The sequence below is a fragment of the Myotis brandtii genome, unplaced genomic scaffold (genome assembly GCF_000412655.1).
Source record: "Myotis brandtii unplaced genomic scaffold, ASM41265v1 scaffold896, whole genome shotgun sequence".
Lineage (NCBI taxonomy): Eukaryota > Metazoa > Chordata > Mammalia > Chiroptera > Vespertilionidae > Myotis > Myotis brandtii.
Genome location: NW_005371677.1, coordinates 1,630,767 through 1,640,004, shown reverse-complemented (window position 1 = coordinate 1,640,004; position 9,238 = coordinate 1,630,767). Strand labels below are relative to the sequence as shown.

The 9,238-nt window shown below is 37.7% G+C and overlaps 1 pseudogene; it reads left to right on the top strand.

Moving 5' to 3' along the window:
• Positions 1-4,083: 4,083 nt before the first annotated feature.
• Positions 4,084-7,687, top strand: LOC102261273 (annotated as a pseudogene).
• Positions 7,688-9,238: the final 1,551 nt, after the last annotated feature.

The window sequence follows — 9,238 nt, the reverse complement described above, 5'->3', positions numbered from 1 at the left end:
TAAAAGCATACATACATATATATGTATATGTATATATATGTTATGTCAATGTATGTAGGGATATATATATATATATATATAATATGTACCCATTCCTTGAAGATACAATGCATGGCTATATGGTTAGCCACTATATCCTTGGAACTGCACAGCCATAGCCCCTTCACCTACCGGCTCAGCAGTTCCAATACCATCCGAAAAAAAGGTGCTTTAAAATCAATCCAGGCTGCTGGTGATGGCAAAACAGCCGAGCTGCTTTGGTATAAACCTTCTGAGACTAAGAGTCTCAGGATTTCTTTAATATCCACGTGAAAATATTGGTCCCTGTCTGCTTTATAGGTGAATCCATTCCCATTACTAATCTACTGTTACTGTACCAAGAAATAACTATGTAGACAGATACTAGCCAAAGACAGGGGTAAAGTCCTTTTCTAGGAACAGGAGAAAGGGGACGCCTTTTGATATTTGTTAGGAGGGAAGAACTGTCATAGAGGGTGCAGAATTTACAATTTCTAAAGTTGACAAAGACAGTATGGGTTAAAACAACTCACCCTACCCAGCATGATAGTTGAGAAAAAGGAACTCTAAACACTGCATTATTGACCAAGAAAATTTTATTATAAAAGAAAGAGAGAGAGACATCAATTTGTTGTTCCACTTATTTATGCATTCATTGGTTGATTGTTGTATGTGCTCTGAACCTGCAACCTTGGCCTATTAGGATGGTGCTCTTATCAACTGAGCTACAGCGCCAGGACTGTCAACACCTGCTCTATTCCATCTAAATGCCAATGGAGAAACTTTCCTCTCCCCACCCTGGTGTTAGGGGGTGGAGCATGGAGTCAAAGTTTTCACCCCCACTCACCCCCACCGGCAGTTGTCCTTAGTAGTTGGGCCAAAGAAAGAGATAAACTTTGACCCCAAAAGGCAGCAACACGGTGGAATAAGGCAGTGCAAGTTAGTGCTATTCAGCAACCTCCTCCCTCATCCCCCAGTGTCAGGGCAGCCAGCATGGAAATGAACTTCACCCTACTGTCACCTGTCACCGTGAGGCAGTAGGAGGAGGTGAGGAGGTGGGAGACAGTGCTAGTTGGCACTGCTTCCCTGGTAGTTTCAGTGGAGTCAGCAGGGAGCTGAGTTGCTATCCCCACCCAGCAGCTGCAAGGAGGCTCAGTACTGCTCTCTGCCTTTGCAGACGCAGCAGCAGTGGGCCCAGGGGGAACCTGCATACCCACCTCTGCCCAGACCTGCGGCTCCAGCTGATCAGGGTGCCTGCCTGCAGGGAAAGATGAAGTAGGATCCTGGATCCCACCACATAGCCCAGAAGTCCTGGATACAATCCACAATCACACATCATTCTAACAACCAGAACAATCACAATCTGATTGAAAAGACAATTAAAAGATGCCCACAATGATATAGCTCAGATATTGGGACTATTTGATAAGACTTTGAAAGTAGAAATCATTAATTTGCTTCAAGGAATAATTATGCGCTCTTATAATAAATGAAAAGCATTAAAAACCTCAGCCAAAAAATGGTATACATTTTTGGTAAACAAAAAGAAACTATAAAACCTGTAAAAATATAGATATAAAAAATAAAATCTCACTGGGTCAGCTTACTAGTAGATTGATTATGATGAGGAACAGACCATGAGCTTGACAGAACAAAGGAGATTACCTGATCTGACCAGTAAAGAAAAAATAACAGAGTTTTGGTGACCTGCAGAATGATTTAAACAGATTTAATATTCATGTTATTAACATCCCAGGTAAGGGAAAAAAGAGCACAGGGCTGAAAAACTATTCAAAGAAATAATGACTGAAAATTCCCCAAATTTGGTTAAATGCATAAACCATTAGATTCCAGATAGCTGAATAAAACCCAAAAGGTATAAACCCAAAGAAATCCACATTAAATATATCAAAATCAAACTTTTGAAAGCTGAAGACAAAGAATTTCCCATTTGAAAATAAGGACCAAATAATGATGACACTTTCACTCTGTTAAAGGTACTTTTTAATTGAATTATAATTTGTGCCTAGATAACAAAGCAGGTTTTTAAAAATTTCATAAACTTGTTTTGGACTTGTTTTGTTGTTATAAAAAACATATAAAAGAAAGTTAAACACATGATTGCACAGAAAATCTTTGAAAGATTTTCATACAAGAGCATAAGGAGAAAGTCAACGTTCAGAAAAGCAATGATATTTTAAAAATATATTTTTTATTGATTTCAGAGAGGAAGGGAGAGGGAGCGAGAGATAGAAACATCAATGATGAAAGAGAATCATTGACTGGCTGCCTCCTGCACACCCCACACTGGAGATCGAGCCTGCAACCTGGGCATGTGCCCTGATCAAGGATGGAACCCTGAGTTCCTGGTTGATAGGTCGATGCTCAACTACTGAGCCATGCCGGCCAGGCAAAACAATGATATTTTAAAGTATAGTGATTTTTATACATGGTGGTTCTATAGTAATTTTCATTTCCTACACTTAAATAAACTTTTAAGGTAAAAAGTAATTACCCAGTATAATAATATTAATAGCTTTTTTATTGAATGCCTACCATGTCAAAAATGTACCAAATGTATTATTTATTTTTATTTTACAGCATTGTATGAGGTAAGTATTATGTCCTCATTTTACAGGTGAACAAACTGAGACTCATGGAGGTTGAGTAGTTTAGCTTTACATAGCTAATGACTACTGAAGCTTTCATGGAAACTGAGATGGCTTAGAAGCCCTGTTCTGGGTTCCAATTCAACATGGCCATATGCTAGCTTTAACCATATATTATATTTGGATTAATTTATGTTACAATAGAAAAAAAAACATTCAATTGGCACAGAATTTCTAGTGAGAATTATTACTGCTTAAGATACAGCCACAAACCCTGAATATAAATAACAATGAGTGTTTTGTTTTTTTAAATATATTTTATTGATTTTTTACAGAGAGGAAGGGAGGGGGGTAGAGAGTTAGAAACATCAATGAGAGAGAAACATTGATCAGCTGCCTCCTGCACACCTCCTATTGGGGATGTGCCGGCAAACAAGGTACATGCCCTTGACCATAATCGAACCTGGGACCTTTCAGTCCGCAGGCCAACGCCCTATCCACTGAGCCAAACTGGTCAGGCATGAGTGTTTTCTGAAAACACATGAAGAATATCACTTTTGAACCTCAAACCTATTTATGAGGTTTTCATTTTGTTTTTAAAGGACTCAGATGTTCTTTGTAAAAAATATGCTCAATCATCATGTTTGTGCCTCAGAATTAAAGTAGCCATATATTCTCACAAAAATTTACGGTATGTTTAAAAGAGAATATTATAGATTGTAATTGTAATGGCAGTTGCTCATTTAATCTACTCATTTTCAGATTTTGGAAACTACGTTATTTATTGATTTTTATTGCATAAAATTCCAAATTGGTGAATTTATCAATTTTTATAATGTACAGTCTTCTTATGAATATTGTTCTTTTACAAAGTTAAGGTATTTTTTACTGAATACTCCTTATTTTTTAAATTTCAATATCATTTTGTATTGGTTTCAGGTGTACAACATAGTGGTTAGACAATCATGGACTTTATAAAGTGTTCCCCTCAATATTTCCAGTACCTGCCGGGCACCTTAAATAGTTACTGCAATATTATTAACTATATTCTCTATGGTGCACTTTACATCCCCGTGACAATTTTGTAACTACCACTTCGTACTTCTTAATTACAAGCTGAAGGTTTGTGGCAAAGTCTATCAGCGCCATTTTCCCAACAGTATTTGTTCACTTTGTATCTCTGTAACACATTTTGGTATTTCTCAAATATTTTAAATTTTTCATTATTACGTGATGTGTTATGGTGATCTGTGACCAGTGATCTTTGATGTTACTCTTGTGATCTTGTGGTGAAACAAACCACACCCATATAAAATGGCAAACTTAGTGGATAGACATGGTGTGTGTTCTGACTGTTCTATTGACCAGCCATTCCTCAGTCTCTTTCCCTCTCCTCTGGCCTCCCTATTCCCTGAGACACAAAATTGTTGAAAGTAGGCCAATTAATAACCCTACAATGGCCTCTAAGTGTTCAAGGGAAAAGAAGAATCACATGTCTTTCACTTTAAATCAAATCTAGAAATGATTAAGCTTAGTGAAGAAGGCATGTTGAAAGCCAAAGTAATTTTAAAGTTAGGTCTCTTGCGGCAAACTGTTAGCCAAGCTGTGAAAGCACAAGAAAAGTTCTTTAAGGAAATAAAAAGTGCTCCTCCAGTGAATACATGCACGATAAGACATGAAATAGCCTTATTGCTGATAGAGAGAACGTTTTGGGGATCTGGATAGGATAAACCAGCCACAACATTACCTTAAGCCAAAGCTTAATCATGACCAAGGCCCTACCTCTTTAATTCTGTGAAGGCTGAGAAAGGTGAGGAGGCTGCCAAAGAAGTCTGAAGCTGGCAGAGATTGGTTCATGAGGTTTAAGGAAAGAAGTCCTTTCCCTCACATAACGGTGCAAGGTGAAGCAGCAAGTGCTGATGTAGGAGCTGTAGCAAGTTATCCAGAAGGTCAAGTTCAGATAATCAATGAAGGTGACTACACTAAGCATCAGATGTTCAATGCAGATAAAACAGCCTTACATTTGAAGAAGATGCTATTGAGGACTTTTACAGCTAAGAGAGGACAAGTCAATGCCTGGCTTCAAAGCTTCAAAGAACAGGTTGACTCTTTTGTAAAAGCAGCTGCTGACTTTATGTTGAAGCCAATGTTCCTTCACCACTTGGAAAATCCTAGAAAAATGAATCATTGGCAATGTACCTGGTCATGCAAGAGCTGTGATGGAGCTGCACAATGAGATTAATGCTGTTTTCATGCCTGCTAACACAACACAACAACGATTCTGCAGCCCATGGATCAAAGAGTTATTCTGACTTTCAAGTCTTAGTACTTAAGAACGTTCTGTAAGGCTTTAACTGCCATAGATAGTGATTTCTCTGATGGATCTGGGCAAAGTTAATTGAAAACCTTCTGGAAAGGATTCACCCATCTTAGATGCTATTAGGAACATTTGTGATTCATTTGCAAAGGTTAAAACAGCAACATTAACAGTAGTTGAGTAGTTGTTTCCAACCCTCATGGTTGACACTGTGGGGTTCAAGACTTTAGTAGAGGAAGTAACTGCTGATGTGGAAACAGCAAAAGAACTAGAATTAGAGCCTGAAGATGCCACTGAATTGCAGCAATCTCATGATAAAACTTTAATAGATGAGAAGTTGCTTCTGATGGATGAGCAAAAAAAGTAGTTTCTGGAGATGGAATCTATTCTTGGTGAAGACACTGTGAAAATTGTTGAAATGACAGCAAAGGATTTAGAATATTAGATTAATTTAGTTGATAAAGTAGCTGCAGAGTTTGAAAGGATAGATTCCAATTTTGGAAGGAGTTCTGTGGGTAAAACGCTATCATCAGCATCACATGCCACAGAGATATTGTTCATGAAAGAAAAAGTCTATCTTTAGTTCTATATTTTGCAAAAGAATTAAACTAGATTAGTTTGTGCCCATGTACAAAAATTAATTCAAAATGGATCAAAGACCTAAATATAAGATCTGAAACAATAAGATACATACAAGGAAATGCAGGTACTAAACTTACGGACCTTGTTCTTAGAGAAGATTTTATGAATTTGACCCCAAAGGCAAGGGAAGTAAAGGGAAAAAAAAATCAGTGGGATTATATCCAACTAGAAAGCTTCTGCACAGCAAAAAGAAACCACAAAAAAAGCAACCAACTGAATGGCAGATGGTATTTGCAAACAGCTCTAACAAGGGGATAAAAATCCAAAAGATATAAAGAATTCAGGCAATTTAATACCAAAACAAAAAAATCCAATAAAAGATGGGCAGAGGCCCTACACAGACACTTCTCCCATGAAGACATACTAATGGCTAACAAATGTATGAAAATATGTTCAACTTCACTAGCTATTAGGGAAATACAAATGAAAACTACAATGGATACCACCTCACACTGGTGACAATGACTGTTATCAAAACATGTAATAAAAAGTGTTGGAGAGGGTGTGGAGTAAAAGGAAACTCATTCACTGCTGGTGGGAATGTAACTTGGTACAGTCACTATGGAAAACAGTCTGGAGGTTCCTAAAAAAATTAAGAATGGAGTTCCCATATCACCCAGCAATCCCTCTCTTGGGTATCTAGCCAAGGAACTCGAAAACATTTATTTGCAAAGATATATGCACCCCTATATTCATTGCAGCATTATTCACAGTGGCCAAGACATGGCGACAAGACAACCAAGGTGTCCTTCGATAGAAGACTGTATAAAGAAGCTGTGGTACATACATACTAGGGAATACTACTCAGCCATGAAGAAAGATGAAATACTGCCATGTGTGACGATATGGATGGCCCTTGAGAATATTATGCCAAGTGAAATAAGTCAGAAAAAACCAAGAGCCGTATGATTTCACTCATATGCAGGACATAAAACTGAAACTCATAGACACTAACAACATTGTGGTGGTTACAAGGGAAGGGGTGGTAATAAAGGGTAAAGAGGGCCAAATATATGGTTACAGAAGATTATTTGACTTTGAGTGGTGGGCACACAATGCAATAGACAGATCATGTATCACAGAAACATACCCTTGAAACCTATATAATCTTATTAACCAATGTTACCCCAATACATTTAATTAAAAACAGGCTATCAAGGAGGTAAACTTCATTGTTGTCTTACTGTAAGAAATTGGCACAACACCCCAACCTTCAGCAACCACCACCCTGATCAGTCAGGAGCCGTCAACATCGAGGTAGTACCCTCCACGAGCAAAAAGATTAAGACTCACTGACGGCTCATCTGATGGCTGGCATTTTTTTAACAATAGATTATTTTTTAATCAAGGTGCATACATTTTTTTAGGCATAATGCTATTGCACATTTAATAGACTACAGTGTAGTGTCAACATAAATTTTATATGCACTAGACAACCAGAAAATTTGAGTGACTAGCTTTATTATGATATTTGCTTTATTGCTGTGGTCGGAAACCTAAGTGGCAATATCGCTGATGTATGCCTATACAGGAGTTTGGTGTGTGTTTAACATCCCACTATCACTACCATTATTTCTGTTGAAGGCATCAGTTCAATCCAGCATGCATTTGTGTGTGCCTACTACAAGCCAGAACAATGCATCAAAAACAAATAATATTGTTCTTGGCCTCAATAAAGTAACATCCTGATAATTGTAGTATATTGTATAGAGCAACAATTACAGAAGAAAACTTTTGAATCACAACAATCAATAATAATCACCTAACTCCTGGTAACAGTACTGGCCGAATTACAAATTTTCTGATTTTCTGACACATTAAGCAGTAGCAGGCTCCAGCTAAGGCCCTTTGAAAACTGAGATTTAGAGAAACTATCATTTTACTCTGCACCTTGTAACACCTGGTATTCACCTCCCACATTCTAGTATCTCTGAATTTCGACTTATAACCTTTAGTGTGTGTGATTGCAGTCCAGCATTCCATGATTCCATCTTATCATCTTTGTGCTAACTGCATAGATTCCAGCTTCCTTAATTCTACCTTAGGATACACGGGGCTGACAGCTTACAGTGTGGTACCCCCAATTCTTCAAGTCTCTTAGAATTATTCTCTGTTATTAAGCACATTTCCATCTCTCCTTATCTCCTGTCCTACCACCCAATCCCAACATGGTCAAACTAAACATTAATAGCTACCAGTGTTATCTGGTTTTTGATAGTGATTGCATTTCTGGTTCTGGAAATCCTCCACTATGCACAATTGCCTTCTGCCAATGCAAATGGTAAAATGCAGCCTCATTGGGTGGAAAAATCAGAGGGATATTTATTTTCCATTGCTAAGCAAGTATTGCGATTATCACACAAAATGAGTGGATGACTTTTAGAGATGACTTTATTTAGAGGCAATGTACTGATTTGTGACTCAATTTGAGAAAACTATTATCACTATCACTAGGTGTATTATAATTATTCTAATATGAACACAATTTTTTCATTTAAAAATCAATTTACTGACCAATTAATGTATACTATAAAACCCCAAATCTCTCAAGAAAAAGGATAGCATGATATAGAAGGAAGGGCAAAGGATTTGAAATTTTATTCTTTTTTATTTTTATTTTTATTGATTTCAGAGAGGAAGGAAGAGGGAGAGAGAGACAGAAACATCCATGATTAGAAAGAATCGTGGATAGGCTGTCTCCTGCAAGTCCCCCACTGGGGGTCGAGCCCACAACCCGGGCACGTGCTCTTGACCAGAATCGAACCTGGAAACTTTCAGTTCGTAGGCAGACGCTCTATCCACTGAACCAAACCGGCTAGGGCAATTTTATTCTTTTATATGGAGTGAAAATACTTTACAATAGGGATGGGAAATGAGAAAATACGTATGAAATGCTTTTGCAAAATGCAATAAAAGTTTCAACGTAATTCAGTATCTGGTAATTAACTGAGAAAATAAGAAATCAAATTGACCAAGCATATTGGAACAATTCTTATGAGAAACATCTTCATTATATAAAACACGTGTGTGGAAACCATGCTTTTAGACTTCTTGCAAAAATATGAAAGCTCCTTGATTCCCTAGGATGTCTACACAGCGTATGTGACACAACCCAGGGCTGGGATCATTGGTCTCACTTTGATATTCCTCAGTTTCTACATTTATACCAGCTGTACTACTGAAGAGACACGCTTGTTTGTTTGTTTTCCTAAGTAGGTCTTTAATAATGTTTAGAGAATATAATGAACAGAATAGACCTGACATCATGCACATTAATTGCTTGTTATAGCCAGGATCTCAAATGCAATGCAAACATCGATGGAAGTTTTTAAGAATCTGAGTTGATCACAGAGGAAGAAAAAGTGGAAACAGCTAATATACTTGACCAATACGTGGGGGAGAAAGCTGTTCCAGTGATAGAAATGCCAGCAAAGACCTTGCAGTCCTTGCATTCAGATGTAATAGCTACCTAACAGAAACACAAAATGAGACTTGCTCAGCTAGAACAGCAGATGACACAGCTTGAAAGCGACTTTACAGCTGCCAGGAAACTTTGTAGTTAGAGAGATCAGCTACACCCTTGAGAATGGGGGGATGGGGAAACAGGTATCTGTTCAAAAATCACATTGCTATTGAAAAGGAGAGGAACTCG